Consider the following 27,961-nt stretch of genomic DNA (forward strand, 5'->3'; position numbering starts at 1 on the left):
TGTAGCCATTTTCTTTTCTTTCCTCCAACAGTATGACTGGTCTGGTTCTGGAACTGTGGGTGGCTAATCAGAGTGATGATAACACATTGACAGAGAAAAGAGTCGGAACAGCCCATGCTGTGAAGTCTATAAAAACTATTGTCTGAAAATAGAATAAGAGCACATTGATGGAGAGGGAGAGAATGAACCATGGTCTGAATAGAACACAGCACACTGACTGTCCACATTGACAAAGGTCTGAATTAGAGCCAGATGATACGGACAAAAACCTATATTGCGATAAATTCCCTGAATTGATGCGATGACGACAAATATAACGATTTGTTTATAACAATGTGCACCACAGAGGTCATTTCCATGTTAAAGGACCCATGAGCACTAAACATCACCCAGAAAAAGTCTTAAAAGGTATTAGAAAAACATCAAAACACAATGTTGAATTAAAGACACCTACCAACTAATATCAACACTTATAATAAGAATTTGTTCTCAACTGACTTGCCTAGTTAAATAAAGGGTAAACACAAATAATAATATTTAGTTTGGGATGACAGCATTTTCTGCCTTCTGTAAACATTGCCTTGTGCTGTGAAGGCTGAACCACGGTCAATCAATCAATCAAATGTATTTTATATAGCCCTTTTGACAACAGCAGTTGTCACAAAGTGCAGCCCCATGATAACACATCAACAGGGAGGGAGGGAAGAGGTAGAAGACAGGAAGAAAGGCGAGGATGACGGGTATTGATGCATCACTAATCTAGTGCTGTCTGGAAGTAGAGGTGGGTTCTCTCTCAGTAAAGGTTAGGGATATCTCAGGGGACTATAGGGGTTTCTGGTAGTCTCTCCCTCAGATCCCAAGGACATTACAGACCGTGAGGACAAGACACAGGGAGACTAACAAGGGGACCTGATACCATCACAGACAGATGAATTACATACCAGGGCTTTCCATTAAGGAAAGGCTTTCCATTGTGTAATGAGAGAGAAGGAGAGCAGGAGAGAGGGAGACAGAGAAAGAGAGATGGGGCAGAGTGAAGGAGGGTGGAGAGAGAGATGGAGAGGGATAGAGAGAAAGACAGTGAAAGGGAGACCTCCAACATGCAATTGCTTATGAGCTTATCTCCAGTGTGAGACAGTGAGTCCAGAGAAATGTCTGCACAAACCACTGTTTCCCCTACACACTAGTGCTACATGGACACTGACCCAGCCTTCACCATCCTACTGCACTAACACACACACACACACAAAGCCAGGCTTTATGCAGATACAGGGACAAGGTCATGTGTTTGTAGGCAGTACTGCCATTTTGTTTCACCTCTGTTTGGACCGCTGTAGACCCCAGCAGTATGATGAGACACACACACACACACACACACACACACACACACACACACACACACACACACACACACACACACACACACACACACACACACACACACACACACACACACACACACACACACACACACACACACACACACACGTGTTGAACCTAGCCCTACTTCACATATCGCTTGCTTATCACTAGATAATTTATAGTTGAACAGAATCTGCTAGAAAGATAATGTACTCATACAATTTGAATTATCTGCAAAAGAACAGGCCTTAATCAATATACTGTAGCTAGTACTTCACCAATATAGCCAACTGAACAAGCAGAGGACTGAAGCCTTTACAGAAGTAAGCCTGGTTCTAAAACTAATCTCTAGGCCTGAAGGTGGGGACTAAAATAGAGATTGTACTAAATATTTAAACTCCATGTGGGTTACATTTGTGTTCTGGACAATCAATGTTACGGTATATGTCTGGCCCATCACTCTTTCGGTAACCATCTGGCCAATCAATAACTTCCTGAAAAGGTCTGATCGGTCAGAAAGTGACCTTGTTTCCATGGTGCCAGCAACAGAGGTCATTATGACTGGAGGCTTGTTCGGTTTTAAAATAACATGCTGAAACACACAAAAAAGAGTGAGAGTGGGCTCTGATTGCTGTCAGCACGCACACTCACACACACTGCTTGAGTCTAATGATTCATACACCATTCCCACTTGGCACAGACGTCATTTCACCCCAGGTGGTGAAGGTAGGAAACCACACCTCCACCCCGCTGAACCTCAACACTGGGGCCCCACAAGGGTGCGTGCTCAGTCCCCTCCTGTACTCCCTGTTCACCCATGACTGCGTGGCCAAGCACGCCTCCAACTCAATCGTCAAGTTTGCAGATGACACAACAGTAGTAGGCTTGATTACCAACAATGATGAGACAGCCTACAGGGAGGAGGTGAGGGCTCTGGGAGTGTGTTGTCAGGAAAACAACCTCTCACTCAACGTCAACAAAACAAAGTAGATGATCGTGGACTTCAGGAAACAGCAGAGGGAGCAGCCCCCTATCCACATCGACGGGACTGTAGTGGAGAAGGTGGAAAGCTTCTCGTTCTTCGGCGTACACATCACTGACAAACTGAAATGGTCAACTCAGAAAGACAGTGTGGTGAAGAAGGCGCAAAACCTAAAATTCTCACACACTTTTACAGATGCACAATCGAGAGCATCCTGTCGGGCTGCATCAGCTCTTGATACGGCCAATGCACCACCCACAACCACAAGACTCTCCAGAGGGTAGTGTGGTCTGCCCAAAGCATCACCGGTCTGCCCAACAAACTACTTGCCCTCCAGGACACCTACAGCACCCGATGTCACAGGAAGGCCAAAAGGATCATCAAGGACATCAACCACCCGAGCCACTGCCTGTTCACCCCACTTACCATCCAGAAGGCAAGGTCAGCACAGATGAATCAAAGCTGAGACAGAAAGATGGAAAAATAGCTTCTATCTCAAGGCCATCAGTCTGTTAAATAGACACCACTAGCACATAAAGGCTGCTGTCTATATACATAGACTTAAAATCACTGACTATCCTACCGATCCTCGACCTTGGCGATGTCATCTACAAAATAGCTTCCAATACTCTACTCAGCAAACTGGATGCAGTTTATCACAGTGCCATCCGTTTTGTTACTAAAGCACCTTCTACCACCCACCACTGCGACCTGTATGCTCTAGTCGGCTGGCCCTCGCTACATATTCGTCACCAGACCCACTGGCTCCAGGTCATCTACAAGTCCATGCTAGGTAAAGCTCCGCCTTATCTCAGTTCACTGGTCACGATGGCAACACCCACCCGTAGCACGCACTCCAGCAGGTGTATCTCACTGATCATCCCTAAAGCCAACACCTCATTTGGCCACCTTTCGTTCCAGTTCTCTGCTGCCTGTGACTGGAACGAATTGCAAAAATCGCTGAAGTTGGAGACTTTTATCTCCCTCACCAACTTCAAACATCAGCTAGCTGAGCAACTAACCGATCGCTGCAGCTGTACATAGTCTATCGGTAAACAGCCCACCCAATTTTACCTACCTCATCCCCATACTGTTTATATTTATTTACTTTTCTGCTCTTTTGCACACCAGTATCTCTACCTGTACATGACCATCTAATAATTTATCACTCCAGTGTTAATCTGCAAAATTGCAATTATTTGCCTACCTCCTCATGCCTTTTGCACACAATGTAAATAGACTCACTTTTTTTCTGTGTTATTGACTTGTTAATTGTTTATTCCATGTGTAACTCTGTGTTGTCTGTTCACACTGCTATGCTTTATCTTGGCCAGGTCGCAGTTACAAATGAGAACTTGTTCTCAACTAGCCTACCTGGTTAAATAAAGGTGAAATTAAAAATGAAAAAATAAACACCCGCAATAACACATGCTAAACTCATGTATATCTTTATTTAACTAGGCAAGTCAGTTAAGAACAGCAAATAAATTCATAAAAAATCCTACAATGTGATTTTCTGGATTTTTTTTCTCATTTTGTCTGTCATAGTTGAAGTGTACCTATGATGAAAATTACAGGCCTCTCTAATCTTTTTAAGTGGGAGAACTTGCACAATTGGTGGCTGACTAAATACTTTTTTGCCCCACTGTATGGGAAAGCCCTCCCAGAAGAGTGGAGGCTGTTATAGCAGAAAAGGGGGGACCAACTCCATATTAATGCCCATGATTTTGTAATGAGATGTTCGACGAGCAGGTGTCCACATACACTACATGACCAAAAGTATCTAAAAGGCCCAAAGAAATCCTACACCCCCTGTCAAAAAATATTTCTGCCATCTCGGACTGTAGCCTACTGTGCATTTTCTAAATTAGCGGGTTAGGACCAGGTGCAGGTCTCATATTTTCTCTTTTTCACATATAGGTTGGGCGGTTGTGGATGAGTTATTAGCAATTGCAGGTGGGTGCGGGTGGAAAAACAGCTGACCGCACCACTAACCCATTGATTCTTAAAGAATATAACTTTAAATGCCTCATGAGTTCATTCAACTGTCGGACCCCATCAGAACCCAAAATATAAGCTTGTTTTACTCCAATATTGTAAACAATGTAAATAAACATTTTATAGCCTCAACTCTTTCTCTCCCTCCTCTCCCCTCATCATATCCACAACAACATAATTAAGAGTATGTTATCTCACTAATCGTTAGCTCACTGGAGTCAGCGAACCTTACAGATACATTTTTATAATATCATAATAGACACGGGTATATATTGGAGTACAGTAATAACATAATCACACATCTTTCATTATAGGTTTCCTATGATACCAGTGACTGGTATTGAACATGTGTGTCAGCCTGTAAACCTTATTGATGGTCAAACACAAGCTGGCAGGCTTCTGTGTGAAGGGACACACAGTTCAGTCCAGAATATCTTCAGATAACAAACTTTCATCAAAAAGGCAATACAGGCTGGTTGTGACAATATCTGAATACCACACCTCTGTTTACATTCTTCATAAAGTCCCGTTGTGCGTGCGTTTTATGCTTTCCGAACATCCCACATCTACTGTCTGTGTCTGGGAAAAATGGAACTGAAATGGTCTGTGGGAAAACAGTCAGACAATTCTAACTGATTATTCTGCTGAGGTGAATTTTTATTATGAAACCATAGATAAACCGATTAGAAACATTGACACAACCTTTCCATCTGTGAGATCTAAACCTGGGCTCGTGTATACAACCCAGTTCTTTCTCGGCTGCAGGCCCTTGCACTTTATTATAATAGGAATGTTTCTCCGTAGAGGCCTGTAAGAATGGACCCTGTATAAAGCTCTAGCTCTGGTAGTTCAAGTCAACAGTGATTTCATTGCAGCCATAAGCAAGGTCTTGAATAAATCTTTCCCTTGTGGTTTTAAATTCAAAGACAGTGCTATGCTGTTTATCAAGTCTCCAGATCTGTTGTGAAAAATGTATTACATCTATTTCAAATGTATTTTAATGAGCCAACCTGGATAAAAGGTATGTTAAATCAAATGTACACCTACATGATACATAAATTAAGCATCCACCCATGAAATTATCTTTCAAAACACAACTGCTGTATAAATCTACACATCCATGATGAATGAAAAGGCCTTCTGTGTAAAGCGGGAACTGCTACTTCAGGGCGCCAAAACAGACCTTGAAGGACCACAATGGCCATAATGACATCATCAACCAGAGAATGGTAAGGTACAGTACATCATCAACCAGAGAATGGTAAGGTATAGTACATCATCAACCAGAGAATGGTAAGGTATAGTACATCAACCAGAGAATGGTAAGGTACAGTACATCATCAACCAGAGAATGGTAAGGTATAGTACATCATCAACCAGAGAATGGTAAGGTACAGTACATCATCAACCAGAGAATGGTAAGGTATAGTACATCAACCAGAGAATGGTAAGGTATAGTACATCATCAACCAGAGAATGGTAAGGTACAGTACATCATCAACCAGAGAATGGTAAGGTACAGTACATCATCAACCAGAGAATGGTAAGGTACAGTACATCATCAACCAGAGAATGGTAAGGTATAGTACATCATCAACCAGAGAATGGTAAGGTATAGTACATCATCAACCAGAGAATGGTAAGGTATAGTACATCAACCAGAGAATGGTAAGGTATAGTACATCATCAACCAGAGAATGGTAAGGTATAGTACATCATCAACCAGAGAATGGTAAGGTATAGTACATCATCAACCAGAGAATGGTAAGGTACAGTACATCATCAACCAGAGAATGGTAAGGTATAGTACATCAACCAGAGAATGGTAAGGTATAGTACATCATCAACCAGAGAATGGTAAGGTATAGTACATCATCAACCAGAGAATGGTAAGGCACAGTACATCAACCAGAGAATGGTAAGGTACAGTACATCATCAACCAGAGAATGGTAAGGTACAGTACATCAACCAGAGAATGGTAAGGTACAGTACATCATCAACCAGAGAATGGTAAGGTACAGTACATCATCAACCAGAGAATGGTAAGGTACAGTACATCATCAACCAGAGAATGGTAAGGTACAGTACATCATCAACCAGAGAATGGTAAGGTACAGTACATCATCAACCAGAGAATGGTAAGGTACAGTACATCATCAACCAGAGAATGGTAAGGTACAGTACATCATCAACCAGAGAATGGTAAGGTACAGTACATCATCAACCAGAGAATGGTAAGGTATAGTACATCATCAACCAGAGAATGGTAAGGTATAGTACATCATCAACCAGAGAATGGTAAGGTATAGTACATCATCAACCAGAGAATGGTAAGGTATAGTACATCATCAACCAGAGAATGGTAAGGTACAGGACATCATCAACCAGAGAATGGTAAGGTACAGTACATCATCAACCAGAGAATGGTAAGGTATAGTACATCATCAACCAGAGAATGGTAAGGTACAGTACATCATCAACCAGAGAATGGTAAGGTATAGTACATCATCAACCAGAGAATGGTAAGGTACAGTACATCAACCAGAGAATGGTAAGGTACAGTACATCATCAACCAGAGAATGGTAAGGTACAGTACATCAACCAGAGAATGGTAAGGTACAGTACATCATCAACCAGAGAATGGTAAGGTACAGTACATCATCAACCAGAGAATGGTAAGGTACATCATCAACCAGAGAAGTACATCATCAACCAGAGAATGGTAAGGTACAGTACATCATCAACCAGAGAATGGTAAGGTATAGTACATCATCAACCAGAGAATGGTAAGGTACAGGACATCATCAACCAGAGAATGGTAAGGTATAGTACATCAACCAGAGAATGGTAAGGTATAGTACATCATCAACCAGAGAATGGTAAGGTACAGTACATCATCAACCAGAGAATGGTAAGGTATAGTACATCATCAACCAGAGAATGGTAAGGTACAGGACATCATCAACCAGAGAATGGTAAGGTATAGTACATCATCAACCAGAGAATGGTAAGGTACAGTACATCATCAACCAGAGAATGGTAAGGTATAGTACATCATCAACCAGAGAATGGTAAGGTACAGTACATCATCAACCAGAGAATGGTAAGGTACAGTACATCATCAACCAGAGAATGGTAAGGTACAGTACATCATCAACCAGAGAATGGTAAGGTATAGTACATCATCAACCAGAGAATGGTAAGGTACAGTACATCATCAACCAGAGAATGGTAAGGTACAGTACATCATCAACCAGAGAATGGTAAGGTATAGTACATCATCAACCAGAGAATGGTAAGGTATAGTACATCATCAACCAGAGAATGGTAAGGTACAGTACATCATCAACCAGAGAATGGTAAGGTACAGTACATCATCAACCAGAGAATGGTAAGGTACATCATACCAGAGAAGTACATCATCATCAACCAGAGAATGGTAAGGTATAGTACATCATCAACCAGAGAATGGTAAGGTACAGTACATCATCAACCAGAGAATGGTAAGGTACAGTACATCATCAACCAGAGAATGGTAAGGTATAGTACATCATCAACCAGAGAATGGTAAGGTACAGTACATCATCAACCAGAGAATGGTAAGGTACAGTACATCATCAACCAGAGAATGGTAAGGTACAGTACATCATCAACCAGAGAAATACAGTACATCATCAACCAGAGAATGGTAAGGTACAGTACATCATCAACCAGAGAATGGTAAGGTATAGTACATCATCAACCAGAGAATGGTAAGGTACAGTACATCATCAACCAGAGAATGGTAAGGTACAGTACATCATCAACCAGAGAATGGTAAGGTACAGTACATCATCAACCAGAGAATGGTAAGGTACATCATCAACCAGAGAATGGTAAGGTACAGGACATCATCAACCAGAGAATGGTAAGGTACAGGACATCATCAACCAGAGAATGGTAAGGTACAGTACATCATCAACCAGAGAATGGTAAGGTATAGTACATCATCAACCAGAGAATGGTAAGGTACAGTACATCATCAACCAGAGAATGGTAAGGTACAGTACATCATCAACCAGAGAATGGTAAGGTATAGTACATCATCAACCAGAGAATGGTAAGGTACAGTACATCATCAACCAGAGAATGGTAAGGCACAGTACATCATCAACCAGAGAATGGTAAGGTACAGTACATCATCAACCAGAGAATGGTAAGGTACAGTACATCATCAACCAGAGAATGGTAAGGTACAGTACATCATCAACCAGAGAATGGTAAGGTACAGTACATCATCAAAAATAGATCATGTATTAATACTCCCGATCCATTCCAGCTGAGCCAGCACTTCTGCCAAGGTGATATATGGGGGCTGTCAACTGTTTCCAGTTTCATTGCGTACCAATACCATTCGTCTCAGCCACCATGTGTGGTAAGTGTTCTGGCACAAAATGTCAGCTGTGGAATGGGATGAGTTATCCCCATATAGGCCTAATGTGAAGTGCTTTGAGGCTTTGTCGAAAGCGCTATATAAAAATGCAACCAACTACCTAGTGCCATCAGCCACTGCCTAGCTCCGATCTCTGTTGTGTGCTTCAGAGGGGATTTGCTAACAGCCTAGATTCCAACCACCACAGAGTTCTTTACACTGCAGGCACAGCAAGGTCTGACATCCTCCACAGAGAGAGACTATTCCAGAGGATCAATAGTCATTCTCCCTATGAAGGCTGATAGACAGACATAGTGGAGCACAGAGCACAGCAGGAATAGATTGAGTTACTGTAGGCAGACATAGTGGAGCTCAGAGCAGGGTATGGTTAGATTGAGTTAGAAGACAGAAGGTAAACCAGGTCAACACTAATACCGGACTGTATTACATCCATTGCATTACAGGCCTGAGTCATTCTATCTCAAAAAAAGCACAATAAAGAAATTGTTTCTGTTGTTAGAAACATTTAAGATTAGCATTGCTGAAACATTACCTTGTTGAAATATAATTTGATATCTGAGAAATGAAGCTAAGCTGAATGAGTAAGACATGGGGAATTCAACAGAATTATCAATAGCCACCCAAAGACCCATCCACGCAGATTCCACCCTCAACAACCAGTATACAGTATCAGTTATCTCTGTTTAACAAGTAGTAAGGGGCTGCTGCTTGGAGTATTGATTATTCTCTGTGAATCTGGTGGTTTTTTCCCGTTCAGAAAAATCTACCATTGAAGTCACTTGCATTATTTACCGTAAATGAGTGTGAACGTACCATATGTTGCCCACTAGATGCCGCTCTTCCTGCTACTGCCACCACCCCCTTTTATCCATTTTGCTGGTCTCTTGTGTTTGTTACAATGTTTCACAACATTTTCTTTGCAACTTTGGTAGGAAACCAATACATTTAGCTCATGATGAAAATAATAGTATTTTTTTGCCTTGAGACAATTGAGACATGGATTGCATATGTGTGCCATTCAGAAGGTGAATGGGCAAGACAAAATATTTAAGTGCCTTTAACGGGGTATGGTAGTACGTGCCAGGCGCACCGGTTTGAGTGTGTTAAGAACCAAGGGAGCAGCTACTCTTCCTGGGGTCTGACAAAATTAAGGCAGTTAAACAAAATATTTTTATTTATACTACATTCATTACAGAATTCACAACACACTAAGTGTGTGCTCTCTGGCCCATACTCCACTACCACAAATTTACAATGCAAAATCCATGTGTACGTGTATGTATAGTGCGTATGTTATCATGTGTGTGTGCATGTCTTTGCCTGTTTGTGTTACTTCACAGTCCCCGCTGTTCTGTAAGGTGTATTTTTACCTGCTTTTTCAATTTGATTCTAGTGCTTGCATCAGTTCCCTGATGTGGAATAGTTTCATGTAGTCATGGCTCTACGTAGTACTGTTCTGGACGTAGGGACTGTGAAGAGACCTCTGGTGGCATGTCTTGTGGGGTATGCATGGGTGTCCGAGCTGTGTGCTAGTATTTTAAAAACAGACAGCTCTGCACATTCAGCTTGTCAATACCTTTTACAAAAACAAGTAATGAGGAAGTCAATCTCTCTTCCACTTTTAGCCATGAGAGATTGACATGCATGTCATTAATGTTAGCTCTCCGTGTACTTTTAAGGGCCAGCCATGCTGCCCTGTTCTGAGCCACCTGCAATTTTCCCAAGTGCCTCTTTGTGGTGCACAATTGGCCCAGCGTCGTCCGAGTTTGGCCAGGGTAGGCCGACGATGTAAATAAGAATTGTTCTTAACTGACTTGCCTAGTTAAATCCAGATTGTCAGACCCTGGTCGCTTGTCATTATTGATAGACAACAATACATTTTTCACCTCTTCCACACTGACTTTACAGAATTCAAAAGTACAATTCTTGTCTTTCATTATTTGTTCAGATATACTTGGATGTGTAGTGTCAGCGTTTGTTGCTGGCATGTCATCCCTAAGTTTGTTTATCATGCCAATGAAAAAGTAATTAAAATAGTTGGCAATATCAGTGGTTTTTGCGATAAATGAGCCATCTGATTCAATGAATGATGGATTCGAGTTGGTTTTTCCCCCAAAATGTCATTTAAAGTGTTCCAAAGATTTTTACTATCATTCATCTTTGATTCATAGTATAGTTTATTTTTATTTAGCTTAGTCAGACTTATTTGCCATACCTTTTGTCTCATCCCTCTCAACCATACCATTTTTAAATTCCTCATCAATCCAAGGGAATTTAACCGTTTTTACAGTCATTTTATTAATGGTTGCGTGCTTATTAGTAACTGGAATAAGTCATTTCATAAATATGTCAAGGGCAGCATCTGGTTGCTCCTCATTACACCACAAACCAGCAAATATACTTCACATCATCAACATATGAATCCCTACAAAATGTCTTATATGACCTCTTATAAAACTATATTATGCCCATCCTTTAGAACTTTGGTTTTCCTAGATATGGCTATTATATCATGATCACTACATCCTATGGATTTGGATACTGCTTTAAAGCAAATTTCTGCAGCAGGTTGATGATTCCATTCCTGTTCTGTTTGTAAATACCCTGGTAGGTTAACTGACCACCTGAACCAGGTTGCAGGACCTGGTTACAATTGGAGAAAAAAAATATTGAGTGGGCAGCTTGATGAGAGCCAGTCAATATTTAAAATCGGCCAGAAAATATACTTCTCTGTTGAGATCACATACATTATCAAGCATTTCACACATATTATCCAGATATCACACATATTCACACATATGTTAGCACTTAGTGGTCTAGAGCAGCTTCCCACAAGAATGGGCTTTAGGTGAGGAAGATGAAACTGTAGCCATATTACTTCAACAGTATTAAACATTAGATCATCTCTAAGCTTTACAGGCATGTGGTTCTGAATATAGACCTCAACACCGCCCCAGTTGGCATTTCTGTCTTTTCGGTAGATGTTATAACCATGCTACCACTATATCATCAAAGCTATTATCTAAGTGAGTTTCAGAGATAGTCAGAACATGAATGTCATCTGTTACAAGCAAGTTATTGACTTCATGGACCTTGTTTCTCAGACTGTGGGAAGCATTGGAGTAACATGGGCCAGCATTCCTCTGGGACGCTTTCGACACCTTGTAGAGTCCATGCCCCGACGAATTGAGGATGGTGGGAAAAAATAATGAATCCTCCTCACTGCAGGACCAATCGGTAGGCTAATAGCTCGATAGCCTCACTAGCCCCAAAAGCTAATGATACGTATATGGTCATTTTAATTATTTAATCAAAGTGTTGACAATGGAGAAGTCAACTGCTGCTTTCTGTGTAGCAAAGGCCATGTTTAACACCTGTTCATTCTTCAATCATATTGCAGATAGCTGAGAAAATCCCTATTAAAAAGGAAGCTTGAAGTCTGTGGAAGTCAGCAGACTCTTACAAGATTCTTTAAGAAGAAATCTGTGGGTCAGTTGTTAAACAAGTATCTTTTGAAATAAATGGCATACTGAAATTCACTAAGAGAGTTGCAAACGCTTGTTGAAATTCTTTCACTAATTCAACTGATGTCATTCTATCCCTTCCCTTAACACGAATGGACCCAGAACTTAATTGACCATGTGTTCTGTTTACTTTAGAGACCCATTTTTCCATTTGAAAAATTGCCCATCACACAATTTGTTTGATTTTAAATGCAATTTTTTATTTATTTTTTTCAAGATAATTTGTGCTATTTACTTATTTTTTTCTGTTTTAATAAAATACATAATTTGAAGAACAAACAATTGTGGCAATTAATATTTTGCAGTAAAATACTTTAAAAACAGGTTAAACAAATATTTTTAAAAAGGTTTGATGTTCTCTTACCAAGACAATAGTCCTGATCATAAACACTACCGGTCAAAAGTTTTAGAACGCCTACTCATTCAAAGTTTTTCTTAAATTTTTACAATTTTCTACATTGTAGAATAATAGTGAAGACATCAAAACTATGAAATAGCATATATGGAATCATGTATTAACCCCCAAAAAAGTGTTAAACAAATCAAAATACATTTTAGATTTTAGATTCTTCAAAAGTAGCCACCCATTCCTGAAACAAAATAATGTTTCAGGAATGCACATTTTGTTAGTTTATAACTACAGAAACGATTTTAGAACAATCTGAGATGGTGGGTGACTTGGCTTGATGAAATGACATTCACACCTATCACAAACAAAGCAGAGAGAGTGAGAGTATGTGTGTGTGCATGTGTATTTCTGTTGGCTAGCTTTGCTTCCTCACCGTCATACTGAAAGCTACATGACTTTTGACTCATCTGATGAAATACTAACACATTCTTTTCACATTTACAAAATTGTTGTAACAATGTAACACTACTTGGAAAGAGCAGATATGTTTAAAAGAGAATACTTCAATGTTACAAAGAGAATACTTCATTTACTGGGCTAGGAAAAGAGAGAGACAGAGAGTAAGAGCGAGAATGACCATATGTGATTATGACTCATCGTTGTTTCATCTACCGAAGGCTTTGTTTATATATATATATATATCGCTCTGTTTGTCCAACAACACAATTGTTCTTTGTTTGAATGTACACTACCGTTCAAAAGTTTCTAGTGTATGAGATGGATGCTGTTTTAGAGGAGATAAATACTCATAGTAAATGCTGCCACCTCAGTCTGATCATAGTGCAGTGACATCATGACTCTCCTTCATCCTGAAGTGTGCACTCAGTGCCTCTTTACTTGACATCATGGGGAAATCAAAAGAAATCAGCCAAGATCTCAGAAAAACAATTGTACACCTCCACAAGTCTGGTTCATCCTTGGGAGCAATTTCCAAATGCCTGAAGGTACCATGTTCACCTGTACAAACAATAGTATGCAAGTATAAACACCATGGGACCACGCAGCCGTCATACCGTTCAGGAAGGAGACGAGTTCTGTCTCCTAGAGATGAACATACGAAAAGTGCAAGTCAATCCCACAACAACAGTAAAGGACCTTGTGAAGATGCTGGAGGAAACAGGTACAAAAAAGTGTCTATATCCACAGTAAAGCAAGTCCAATATCGACATAACCAGAAAGGCCGCTTATCAAGGAAGAAGCCACTGCTCCAAAACCGCCATAAAAACGCCAGACTACGGTTTGTAACTGCACATGGGGACAAAGCTCGTACTTTTTGGAGAAATGTCCTCTGGTCTGATGAAACAAAAACAGAACTGTTTGGCAATAATGACAATGGTTAAGTTTGGAGGAAAAAGGGAGATGCTTGCAAGCTGAATAACACCATCCCAACCGTGAAGCACGGGGGTGGCAGCATCATGTTGTGGGGGTGCTTTGCTGCAGGAGGGACTGGTGCACTTCACAAAATAGATGACATCATGAGGAGGAAAATTATGTGGATATATTGAAGCAACATCTCAAGACATCAGTCAGGAAGTTAAAGCTTGGTCGCAAATGGGTCTTCCAAATGGACAATGACACCAAGCATACTAAAGTTGTGGCAAAATGGCTTAAGGACAACAAAGTCAAGGTATTGGAGTGTATGTAAACTTCTAACCCACTAGTAATGTGATGAAAGAAATAAAAGCTGAAATAAAATCACTCTACTATTATCCTGACATTTCACATTCTTAAAATAAATAGGTGATCCTAACTGACCTGAGACAGGGAATTTTTACTAGGATTAAATGTCAGGAATTGTGAAAACTGAGTTGAAATGTATTTGGCTAAGGTGTATGTAAACTTCCAACTTCAACTGTATGTAAGGGCTAGACATTCTGCTCTGTTCTGGGCCAATTGTAATTTGCCTATGTCCCTCTTTGTGGCACCTGATCATATGACTGGACAATAGCCCAGGTGACAAACCTAATAATAATAATAATATATGCCATTTAGCAGACGCTTTTATCCAAAGCGACTTACAGTCATGTGTGCATACATTCTACGTATGGGTGGTCCCGGGGATTGAACCCACTACCCTGGCGTTACAAGCGCCATGCTCTACCAACTGAGCTACAGAAGGACTTGTTTTGTTGATAGCGATGTCAAGGAAGCAGAGTAGTGCTTTATTACAGACAGACCACTCCCCATCTTAGCTAACGTTTGTTGTATAAATATGTTTTGACCATGACAGTTTACAATCCAGGGTTACACCAAGCAGTTTAGTCTGCTCAATTTGCTCATTTTCCACATTATTCATTAGAATATTTTGTTGAGGTTTAGGGTTTAGTGAATGATTTGTCCCAAATACAATGCTTTTAGTTTTTGAAATATTTTTGACCAGCTTATTTATTGCTACCCAAGAAATCATCTGATGTTTTTTGGTGCATGTGTGTGTTTTTAAATCAATTTCCCCATTTCAATCTACATCATGTTCTTGAACAATCAAAAAGGACTTGGTACAATGACTAACATAGTAGGAATTTGCCCTTGAGTACACACCTTTGTGTCTGCTGACCTTTGAAGGGATTCTATGAAATAAGACAAGCTTCTTTAGAATGGGGATAGGGCAGGGAGAAAGAGACTCTTAAAGCTAAAAATGAAGCCCGCATGTCCACACATAAACCACCTTATTACCTCAGTTATAAAGAATGAATGACTTCATCAGAACCATCATATTTTTTTAATTATTGAAAAGCCACTGGACGTTATATAATGTACAATATCCTCCCCTGGCCATGAAATTGTCTTCCATAGACACAAACTTCATCAGTAACTTTGAAACCCAGCTGGACTGTTTTATAAACAATGCTCTCCTGACTACATTTTATACAGTCCTCTCCTGAACATGAGTTCTCATAAGAGGAATCTCTGTTCTATAGACACAAACTAATGTTAATGACGATGAGGAGGAGGAGGAGGAGGAGATGAGTGAGGATTGGTAAGTATTTAGTTTGTATGTGTAGTGATGCCTTATTCCTGAAATATATTTTTTTAACAGTTTGAAGTTAATTAAATATGACTCATAATTAACTCCAAATTTCTCTCCTAGACTTAGTAAAATTAATTTGGTTTAAAAATATATTTATATTTAAGTTAACACAATAGGGAATGCGTGATAATGTACAAATCAATCTTCTGCTACTCCAAACTCACTTTTAACTACGAGGACTTTAAGAATCACCACCACATTGTGTCACACCAGGAAAATAAATTAAGATGAATAGTTAATTGGAGGATAGCTCCTAAAAGCTTTCAGACGTTCCGATCCCATTCTCTCTCCAAATTACTCGAAGAGAACAAATGATCTGATTTGCTAGAAGACAATAGAACAGCATACGCGCTTGGCTTTCTCTTCTTCTCTGTCGGTTTTTCCCCACGTTCATTGACAGATTTGAAACGCCTCTCTCCAGATTTAGCTTCTTAATTGGGAAGTTTAAATATAATTTCTCCCTCTTTGTCTCTTCTCAGGTCTCTCTCTATCTCTCTTAGGTTTGTAAGCTTTAGCAAAAATAGTTACCAAGATGTATAGAATTGGTCTACCCATTGGAAACACCTCTTTGATCACACACGTGTCATGGCAGCTGGACTCTCTCCTATTGACATGAATACAACCAAATACAATACAATTCTACTGGCTTGTTGGCCAGTACTACAGGCACAAGAGGTCCCTTAGGGCCCCCGGCCGCTAGGGGCCCCCTACCACTCCAAAAAAGAACTCAGTCGCAGACTCATGTTCTGTGGAGAGTTAGAAGAGTAGAATACACAAAGTGGCATTTTGAAATTTGGTTGTGCATCAGCAGTTTTTCCACTTTTTATGTGAGTCACTGACAGTCCCTCAGTTGGCCATGTCAGATAACAATTTTAGCTTGGTAAGTTAGTCTAGCCAGCTATTATGGCCGAATACCAACCAGGCACACAGGGCATGTGCAAAGGGGCCCTGACCTCTAGGGGGCCCACATTTATTTTGTTAATCAATCTCACTCAGATATCATTAACATGGAATAAGTCTAGTCAAAATGTGTAGATTTGCAGGAAATTAGTTTAAAAGAAAGAAAAAATATCTCCACCCGATGGCAAAAGGAGAAGAATGGACTGAAATACATTATAAATTGCTAAACTTCTCTCCACCCCATTGCAAAATGGGTATAATTGCAGAAATATTGTTTTAGAACTGCAACATGTTCTCTACTCCCCATGGCAAAACACGTAGAATTGAAAATTCAAATGTTTCTCTCCGCCATCAAGAAGGGGGCCACTAAAATGTCATGCCCATGAGGTGTGGGGGTCCCCCAACCAAATCTCGCTGAGGGCCCCCAAAAGTCTAGGGCCAGCCCTGCATAGCCTTCAAACACAAGCATGCAAACACACCCATCTAAAATAGGAATAGTCTGAGAGGAAAATGGTATAAGAATAAGGTTCCAATTGAGGTTGATGAAGTCCAAAGCACAGCAGTAAATTAATTGGTGACAGGGAAATGGCAGCAAATGAAGTCAAATGGATCCAACCATCCATCATGATGAAATAAAGAGGAAATAAAAACATGAGTCCACAGCTGCTGTGGTGATTTAAGGAGGAGGAGGAGAGGAGAGGAGAGGAGATGGATTATGCACAGCATTATGATAACAGACTATGCACAAACCTAGGTAAGGATACAATTCACAAAAACCTTGCTTTTGTAGGCTTGGCTATCTCGCAGCAGCGGTGCAGGATAGAGGTGTCTCGCGCAGTCTGAACATTTGGTTACGTCAATTAAAATATGAAAATGAAATGTAAATTCTCATCAGTCACCGACCTATGGTTTACCTAATTATTATTAATGCACACCAATATGTATGGAATCACAACCACGTCACCAATAATTTATTTTTGGACGATACTATTTAAAACGGTTGAGATGTGTAAGTAACCATTTAAATCATATCAATAACAAAACATGTATACGTAAGTGATACAGTGGGGCAAAAAAGTATTTAGTCAGATACCAATTGTGCAAGTTCTCCCACTTAAAAAGATGAGGCCTGTAATTTTCATCATAGGTACACTTCAACTATGACAGACAAAATGAGAAAAAAAATCCAGAAAATCACATTGTAGGATTTTTAATGAAAAATTACAGGCCTCTCTCATCTTTTTAAGTGGGAGAACTTGCACAATTGGTGGCTGACTAAATACTTTTTTGCCCCACTGTATGTTTGAGATAGTATATCATACATATAGATTATGTTTCCTCATTTGTTGCATCAATGCCCATCAATCCACGATAAAGAGACTAGCACAGCAGAGCTGCCAGCAAATGTGTGGCGAGCTGGCATTTCCCCCAGCACTTTTGATTTGGTTTCATAAAAAATATTGGAAAAGAGGGACAAAGTACAGTTGTTCAGACTGATTTGCCTCATGATTTAAAATGTATGGGAAACAAAAACCATTGATTTCCAAGTTTAAAAAAGTTCTAAAAAACATATTTTTTTGGTGATTGAACTACAGTAAGTGAAGTGGATTTACACCTTGCTCTGGAATTGCAGTAACATAATTTCATCATAGGTCCCTGATCTGTACTACACAGAAATGGGGTGGGTATAATCTGTGGAATGTTCCAACGGAAATATGTTCCAAAAACTTCGTGAATAACAAGGTTATCAACAAACAACGCATACAAAGTTGTATAGCGGTAGAATAAGATACCAGGTTGGGAGTGGGCTATTTAATTAAAGTTTTTCACTCACCCCATTTATTCCGGAAAATGCCAATCCTCACTCTGGTAGCCTATGGACAAACATTAAGAATAACCTACGTGGTGAGTTGATGCCTATTCGTCTTGATCATGCTACTTTGCATGAGTTGTTTGTTGGCAACCTTGTACTTCACAACGTTTTTGCAACAGATTCCTGTTGGAATGTTCCACAAATTATACCCACCCCAGAAATGCATAATTATGGATATGAATGCAACTCTCTTCATGATGATGTATCCTGAATAGGTACACAAAAGGTATAAATATGCAATATCCTCCTTTGCATATTTGAGTATTATTCTACACACTGGCTATTATTTTAATAGCCCTGCCATTAAACAAGTCCAAACCAATCATAGATGTCTATGTTTCACAAGTTTGGACATCAAAGTAGTGTAGAGCATAGTAGAGTACCATAGAGCACCGAACAGTAAAGTATAGTACAGTAGAATACAATATTATATAGTGTACTCAACTCTACTGTGCTCTACTGTGTACTGTACTCTACTGTTCTTTACTGTACTATAACTCTACTGTGCTATACACTGTTCTCTACTGTACTCTACTGTACTATACAATGTACTCTACTCAATTACACTCTACTCTACTATACACTGTACTCTCTACTCTACTATACACTGTACTCTCTACTATACTATACACTGTACTCTCTACTATACTATACACTGTACTCTACTCTACTATACACTGTACTCTACTCTACTATACACTGTACTCTACTCTACACTGTACTCTACTATACACTGTACTCTACTATACTGTACTCTACTATACTGTACTCTAATACTCTACTATACACTGTTCTTTACTGTACTATCTACTGTTCTCTACTATACAATGTTCTATACTGTACTCTACTATACACTGAACTCTACTATACACTGTACTCTACTGTACTCTACTGTACTCTACTGTATACACTTCTCTACCGTACTCTACTATACACTGTACTCTACTATACTGTGCTTTACAATACTATACACTGTACTCTACTACACACTGTACTTTACTGTACTCTACTATACACTTTCTCTACTGTACTCTACTATACACTGTTCTTTACTATACACTGAACTCTCTACTCTACTATACACTGTTCTCTACTATACACTGTTCTCTACTATACACTGTTCTCTAGTATACACTGTTCTCTACTGTACTCTACTATACACTGTTCTCTACTGTACACTGTTCTCTACTGTACTCTACTATACACTGTTCTCTACTATACACTGTTCTCTACTATACACTGTACTCTCTACTCTACTATACACTGTACTCTACTGTACTCTACTATACACTGTACTCTACTGTACTCCACTATATACTGTTCTTTACTATACACTGTTCTCTACTGTACTCTACTATACACTGTTCTCTACTATACTCCACTATATACTGTTCTTTACTGTACTCTACACTATACTCAACTCTACTATACACTGAACTCTCTACTCTACACTGTACTCTACTGTACTCTATACACTACACACTGTTCTTTACTACACACTGATCTTTACTGTACTATACACTGTTCTCTACTATACACTGTTCTTTACTGTACTGTACACTGTTCTTTACTGTACTATACACTGTACGATACACTGTTCTTTACTGTACTATACACTGTTCTCTACTATACACTGTTCTTTACTGTACTGTACACTGTTCTTTACTGTACGATACACTGTTCTTTACTGTACTATACACAGTTCTTTACTGTACTCTACTGTACTATACACTGTTCTTTACTGTACTCTGTTCTTCACTGTACTATACACTGTTCTCTACTGTACTCTACTATACACTGTACTTTACTGTACTATACACTGTTCTCTACTATATACTGTTCTTTACTGTACTCTACTATACACTGTTCTCTACTGTACAAGGTTCTTTACTGTACTATACACTGCTCTCTACTATATACTGTTCTTTACTGTACTGTACACTGTTCTTTACTGTACTATACACTGTTCTTTAGTGTACTCTACTATACACTGTTCTTTACTGTACACTGTTCTTTACTGTACTATACACTGTACTCTACTATACACTGTTCTTTACTGTACTATACACTGTTCTCTACTATATACTGTTCTTTACTGTACTGTACACTGTTCTTTACTGTACTATACATTACTGTACTATACACTGTACGATACGCTGTTCTTTACTGTACTATACACTGTTCTTTACTGTACTATACACTGTTCTCTACTATACACTGTACTCTACTATACACTGTTCTTTACTGTACTATACACTGTTCTCTACTATATACTGTTCTTTACTGTACTGTACACTGTTCTTTACTGTACTATACATTACTGTACTATACACTGTACTATACACTGTTCTTTACTGTACTATACACTACTGTACTATACACTGTTCTTTACTGTACTATACACTACTGTACTATACACTGTACTCTACTGTACACTGTTCTTTACTGTACTATACACTGTTCTTTACTGTACTATAAACTGTTATTTACTGTACTATACACGTATTTACTGTACTATACACTGTACTCTACTGTACTATACACTTATTTACTGTATTATACACTGTACTCTACTGTACGATACACTGTTCTTTACTGTACTATACACTGTACTCTACTGTACTATACACATATTTACTGTACTATACACTATATACAGATTTTTTCTTCTTCTGAAAATACCGTTTTGATAATGGAATTTCCAGTTTTAATCCCTTAATAATTCAAAAACAAAATTGATATCAATAAAAGCACTACCTAAATTGATAGGACTACCTTGTTACTTCTGTGAACTTTCATTATCCTCCCTCCCTCATGTACATCTTAAAGATATATGGGTTTTTGGTAACGGAATTTCAAGTCACAAGTAAATGTTTCTTAAATACAGAAGGCAGAGAAATGTCTCCAAAACTAAATATAAGTGTTGATATTAGTTGGCACGTGTCTTTAGTTCAACATTATTGTGTTATGTTGTATTTCTAATACCTTAGAAGTATTTATCTAAATCCCCCTTTCCATCTGTTAGACCAGAAATCAAAGACTTTGCTTATTCCCAATTTTTCAAATGGAACATTTTTGAAAAAAGTATTGCAACAAAAAAAATCTAGACACAGCTTTCATTTGACACCCAATTAGATATGCTCCAATTAACTTCACATTTTGGTGCTCATGGGTCCTTTTACATGGAAATGACCCTAGGCCTTTTTAATCCAAAATGATTGACTGGAAATAATCAATCAACACAATAGTGATGACATACTTTGCCAGTTCCATTTTAATTACAGATGCAAAGGCCTAGAGGATACAACTCTGCAATTAAAGCATGCTCAGCCCTGTTAGTTATATGGTCCAATCACAGTTGTTGCGTCTTTATCTGTGTAAAGGACCCCCCATCGCCCTGTTAGTTAAGTTTTAAAATATAATTATCAAATCAAATTTTAGTAGTCATTTGCACCGAATACAACAGTGAAATGCTTACTTACAAGCCTCTAACCAACAATGCAGTTTTAAAAAAAACATAAGAATAAGAAGTAAAGGTAACAAATAATTAAAGAGCAGCAGTAAAATAAAAATGGTGAGAATATATACAGGGGGGTACCGGTACAGAGTCAATGTGCGGGGGCACCGGTTATTTGAGGTAATATGTATATGTACGTAGAGTTATTAAAGTGAATATGCATAGATGATAACAACAGAGAGTTGCAGCAGTGTAAAAGGGGGGCAATGCAAATCGTCTGGGTAGCCATTTAATTAGGTGTTCAGGAGTCTTATGGCTTGGAGGTAGAAGCTGTTAGAAGCCTCTTGGACCGAGACTTGGCGCTCCGGTACCGCTTGTCGTGCGGTAGCAAAGAGAACAGTCTTTGACCAGGGTGGCTGGAGTCGTTCACAATTTTTAGGGCCTTCCTCTGACACCACCTGATACAGAGGTCCTGGATGGCAGGAAGCTTGGCTCCAGTGATGTACTGGGCCGTTCGCACTACCCTCTGTAGTGCCTTGCGGTCGGAGGCCGAGCGGTTGCCATACCAGGCAGTGGTGCAATCAGTCAGGATGCTCTCGATGGTGCACCTATAGAACCTTTTGAGGATCTGAGGACCCATTTTCAGTCTCCTGATGGGGAATAGGTTTTGTCGTGCCTCTTCACAACTGTATTGGTGTGCTTGGACCATGTTAGTTTGTTGGTGATGTGGACAGCAAGGAACTTGAAGCTCTCAACCTGCTCCACTGCAGCCCCGTCAATGAAAATAGGGGAGTGTGCGGTCCTCTTTTTCCTGGAGTCCACAATCATCTCCTCTATCTTGAGCACGTTGAGGGAGAGGATGTTGTCCTGGCACCACAGGGACAGGTCTCAGATCTTCTCCCTAAAGTCTGTCTCGTCGTTGTCGTGATCAGGCCTACCACTGTTGTGTCATCGGCAAACTTAATGTTGGTGGTGGAGTTGTGCCTGGCCATGCAGTCATGAGTGAACAGGGAGTACAAGAGGGGACTGAGCACGCACCCTTGAGGGACCCCTGTGTTGAGGATCAGCATGGCAGATGTGTTGTTACCGATCCTTATCACCTGGGGGCGGCCCGTCAGGAAGTTCAGGATTCAGTTGCAGAGGGAGGTGTTCAGTCCCAGAATCCTTAGCTTATTGATGAGCTTTGAGGGCACTATGGTGTTGAACGCTGAGCTGTAGTCAATGAATAGCATTCTCACATAGGTGTTCCTTTTGTCCAGGTGGGAAAGGGCAGTGTGGAGTGCAATAGAGATAGCATCATCTGTGGATCTGTTGGGGCGGTATGCAAATTGGAGTGGGTCTAGGGTTTCTGGGACAATGGTGTTGTGAGCCATGACCAGCCTTTCGAAGCACTTCATGGCTACAGACGTGAGTGCTATGGGTCGGTATTCGTTTAGGCAGGTTACCTTAGTGTTCTTGGGCACAGACACTATGGTGGTCTGCTTGAAACATGCTGGTATTACAGACTCGGACAGGGAGAGGTTGAAAATGTCAGTGAAGACACTTGCCAGTTGGTAAGCGCATGCTCGGAGTACACGTCCTGGTAATCCGTCTGGCCCTGCGGCCTTGTGAGCGTTGACCTGTTTAAAGGTCTTACTAATATCGGCTGCGTGCTCTCATGCATGTTTCAGTGTTGCTTGCCTCAAAGCAAGCATATAAGTAGTTTTTGCTTGACTGGTAGGCTAGTGTCAGGCTTCCCTTTGTAGTCTGTAATGGTTTGCATGCCCTGCCACATCCGACGAGCACCAGAGCCAGTGTAGTACGATTCGATCTTAGTCCTGTATTGACGCTTTGTCTGTTTGATGGTTCGTCGGTGGGCATAGCGGGATTTCTTATAAGCTTCCGGGTTAGAGTCCCGCTCGTTGAAAGCGGCAGCTCTAGCCTTTAGCTCAGTGCAGATGTTGCCTGTAATCTATGGCTTCTGGTTGGGGTATGTACGTACTGTCACTGTGGGGACAACGTGATCGATGCACTTATTGATGAAGCCAATGACTGATGTGGTGTACTTCTCGGAGGAATCCCGGAACGTATTCCAGTCTGTGCTAGCAAAACAGCTTAGCATCTGTTTCATGCTTCTTGTAGCTTAGCATCTGCTTCATCTGACCATTTGTTTTATTGATCTAGTCACTGGGGCTTCCTGCTTTAATTTTTGCTTGTAAGCAGGAATCAGGAGGAAATAATTATGGTCAGATTTGCCAAATGGAGGGTGAGGGAGAACGTTGTATGTGTTTCTGTGTGTGGAGTAAAGGTGGTCAAGAGTTTTTAGTCTTCTGGTTGCACATTTAACATGCTGATAGAAATTTGGTAAAAACAGATTTAAGTGTCCCGGCTACTAAGAGAGCCGCCTCTGGGTGAGTGTTTTCTTGTTTGCTTATGGCGGAATTCAGCTCATTCAATGCGGTCTTCGTGCCAGCCTCTGACTGTGGTGGTATGTAAAACAGCTACGAAAAATACAGATGAAAACTCTAGGTAGGTAGTGTGGCCTACAGTTTATCATAAGATACTCTACCTCAGGCGAGCAATAGCTTGAGACTTCCTTAGATATCGTGCACCAGCAGTTATTTACAAAAATACATAGTCTGCCGCCCCTTGTCTTACCAGATGCCGCTGTTCTATCCTGACGGTGCAGCGTATAACCAGCCATCTGTATGTTGATAGTGCCATCATTCAGCCATGTCTCCGTGAAGCATAAGATATTACAGTTTTGAATGTCCCGTTGGTAGTTTAATCTTCCACGTAAGTCATCTATTTTATTGTCCAAAGATTGCACGTTTGCTAGCAGAGTGGAAGGAAGTGGGGCTTATTCAATCGCCTATGAATTCTCAGAAGGCAGCCTGCCCTTCCGTACCCTTTTTCTCCGCCTCCTCTTCACGCAAATCACGGGGATCTGGGCCTGTTCCCGAGAAAGCAGTATATCGTTTACATCAGCCTCAATAAAGGAATAAAAGGATTCTGCCAGTCTGTGGTGAGTAATCACAGTCCTGATGCCCAGAAGTTATTTTCGGTCATAAGAGATGGAAGCAGCAACATTATGTAAGAAATAAGTACAAAAATAGGTTACAAACAACGCAAATAAACAAACAAAAAACAGTACTGGTTGGGGGCACGTAAAACATCTGCCTTCTTCTCCAGCGCCATCTTAACAAGTACAACGTTGCTGTAGTTTGACAGGGTTTTAAGGGTTTCATCATCCCTAGGGCCAGGAGTTTTTCCAGTTAAAAAAAAAACATTTGGTCCCATCATAGCCCATATAAAAGCGGTTTGTTTTACATCTGATTTATTATTGTCATACCATACAACTAGCATCCAGTGTTTTACCTGGTTAGCCTACTAGATCAGGACAAACTCTGGGCCCCAGGAAAACAATTTGTACCCCACCACATATCCTATGTGTACTGTATCTCAAAATATTTACTTACATCGACATTTTCTTATTGTTTGTTTGGTGGCAGGAATGGGCTTCCATACAGTAAATATGTGATGGTACATTGAAGAACAGCGCAATATTATTTAGGGTAGCCAATCCGAGGATATTCCGTCTGATTATCTCACTTAATCATAAATAAAGGACCATTAATGCCAACACTGGAAGAAGAATAGCCTAGTGGTGGCATTCTCAAAGAGCAGAGGAATGTGACAGAATTATTGTGTAAACAAATTAAAATCAATAACAGCAAACCTACTCGCCAACCGGACAAAACTGTATGAATACCTAGGCTATTTAGCCTTAGCTGACATTAAATATATTCAGAATAAAGCAGCTGATTCGCTATGGGTCCATATCGCACATACTATTTTTGAAGTAGGCTAATGTCACACCCACCTTATTTTTATGCTGTAGAAATACTGTCAGTTATGTATTTATGTAGGCTACAGTGATCGTGGAGTGCAGATATTCACACAATCCGTATAGTCTCAGCTATTCCATCAAGACATGCGTCGTCTCTGTGATATTTTTTATATATGGCGCAGCAGTTACAATGTAGCCAGACATTTACATTTTCCGAAGTTCTCCGCGGCGATGAAACGCTCACTTCCCTCGTTCAAAATGCACACACGGTGCAGAGCAAAAAAAGATCACCCACCGGCGCTTTCTCCCAGGCTCAATGGTGATGATGTTTAGTATATTTCATAGCGCCCATCCGCATAAGTATGCTTCACTGACTTCCGCGTTACAATTGAGTGAAAAAAAATAGGACGTGTAGAAAAAAACGGCTTTAAGGCAGGCACGTCAGAGAAGGGGGGGCTTACTTTTCTCTGCTTTTGATAGATTTAAACACTATTTGAATCACCATGGCCACAACCATAAACTGTCAACTCCACCTGCCTGATAGATTAAAGTACAATATTAATTTAATTAGGTTTTAAAGTCATAAAGCATCTGAGGAAATACTAAACTGCTACTGTGTTTTCCACTTGATTGAATAAGAAAAATACATTCTTTGTCAACTCATTATGACATCAACTCCGACAGATTTTTATCCAATGCCAACTCCAACAGACAGATGAATGTGTTTATTGGGGATTTTCAAATGAATCATTTTCCCTCTATTTCATATGTTTGTAATTAACTTTTATTTTTTTACAGAAAAAATGTCTGTTTTGAGTATCTGTTGTCAACTCTGCCAGTGGCGACTAAACCCTTAGTCAACTCAGTCACTGATGACTAAACCCTTAAAATACATGTTTTGTTTATATTGTAATCACTGTTCTGCAACATATGTTAAAACAATTGAAGTATTTACAGTGCTAGATCTAAGGGATAATGTTTGCTTTATAAATGTTGTTTTATGTTCTAAATCTAGAAAAACATGCCAAAATGCAAACTAAATTAGCCTCTGAGAATTTAATATACATATAAAACAAAACAAAATAAATTTGGAGATTTATATTACATAATTTAATGATCTAATGTTAGCATTAAGCAATTGAGGCCTTTAAACACTTGTTGGACAATAATTGTAAAAATGAAATGCCTTTTATGGTGTCTGACCGAATTGACATATATCCAGTTAGTTGCATTTGATGAAAAAAAGGTTTAAGTGATCCTGTCTTTCAGGAATCCTCGAGCTCTAAAACAGCAACAACAAAAAATCTCAGCCTCATGGCAAAAATGTTAAAATAACATGAGATTTACATGATTTACATGATGATGATGGTGATGAAGATTATGAAGTTGAGGATGATTTAGGATTTTAGTTGACTGTTAAAATGTACATACATCTGACAATTGGAGACCAAGGTTGGTTGTCTCACAGGTTGGTTGTCACATTGCTGAGAATATTTTGTCAGGGGGAGGTTGGGAGATTATATTTATTTTTGCCCATGCACTACTTTTGGGAAGAAATATGCTTTTAAAAAAGCTATAATTTTTATTATTAATTAATCAAATAAAAACATCTGATTCTTCAGCAGCACCCTACTTCCTAGTATGGTTGTCACATGAAATGTGGGGTTAGTTGTCACTATCCACACCATTATAATAAATCCGAAGCTCTTTTGGGCTTGTGCTACAAAAAGCTCCCTTCGTTGCCTCTATCTCACACACATATTCTTTTCTGCCACACACATGTGCAAGCACACATAAATGTATTGAAAATGTAATATGTTCATCTCACAGCATAAAGTGCTGAATTTTGTTAGGAATATCGTTCAATCAAAGAAAGGCTATTTCTAAGACTTATATTGCTTCATTTCCTGTTACAAAAGGAATAAACTCTTAGTAAACGTTGTGACAACCAATAGCATACTGTATAACTTCCAATCCCTGCGATGGGGCTGGTAGTCACAAGTGGACAGAGTGTGTTTGATGGCTTATAACCCCATGTTGGAATAATAAGATATGAGGTTAAAAACAGTCCCCATTTCAAGCCAAGACTTTGGTCTTTCTCCTAATATTGAAAAGAGTCTTGTCAGATATACTGGTGCTGAGAAATACACAAGAGTAAAAAGCCC

At 39.7% G+C, this 27,961-nt stretch overlaps 1 long non-coding RNA gene across 1 annotated transcript in view; it reads right to left on the reverse strand.

Annotated features, from left to right (window-relative positions):
- The window catches only part of LOC124019204, a 30,359-nt gene extending 4,176 nt beyond the window's left edge, over positions 1-26,183 (reverse strand). The window contains exon 1 of the long non-coding RNA XR_006835750.1: positions 25,830-26,183. This is a non-coding gene — a long non-coding RNA (uncharacterized LOC124019204). The remainder of the gene's footprint in view (positions 1-25,829) is intronic.
- Between the last annotated feature and the right edge of the window lie 1,778 nt (positions 26,184-27,961).

Source organism: Oncorhynchus gorbuscha, unplaced genomic scaffold, assembly GCF_021184085.1.
Source record: "Oncorhynchus gorbuscha isolate QuinsamMale2020 ecotype Even-year unplaced genomic scaffold, OgorEven_v1.0 Un_scaffold_768, whole genome shotgun sequence".
Taxonomy (NCBI): domain Eukaryota; kingdom Metazoa; phylum Chordata; class Actinopteri; order Salmoniformes; family Salmonidae; genus Oncorhynchus; species Oncorhynchus gorbuscha.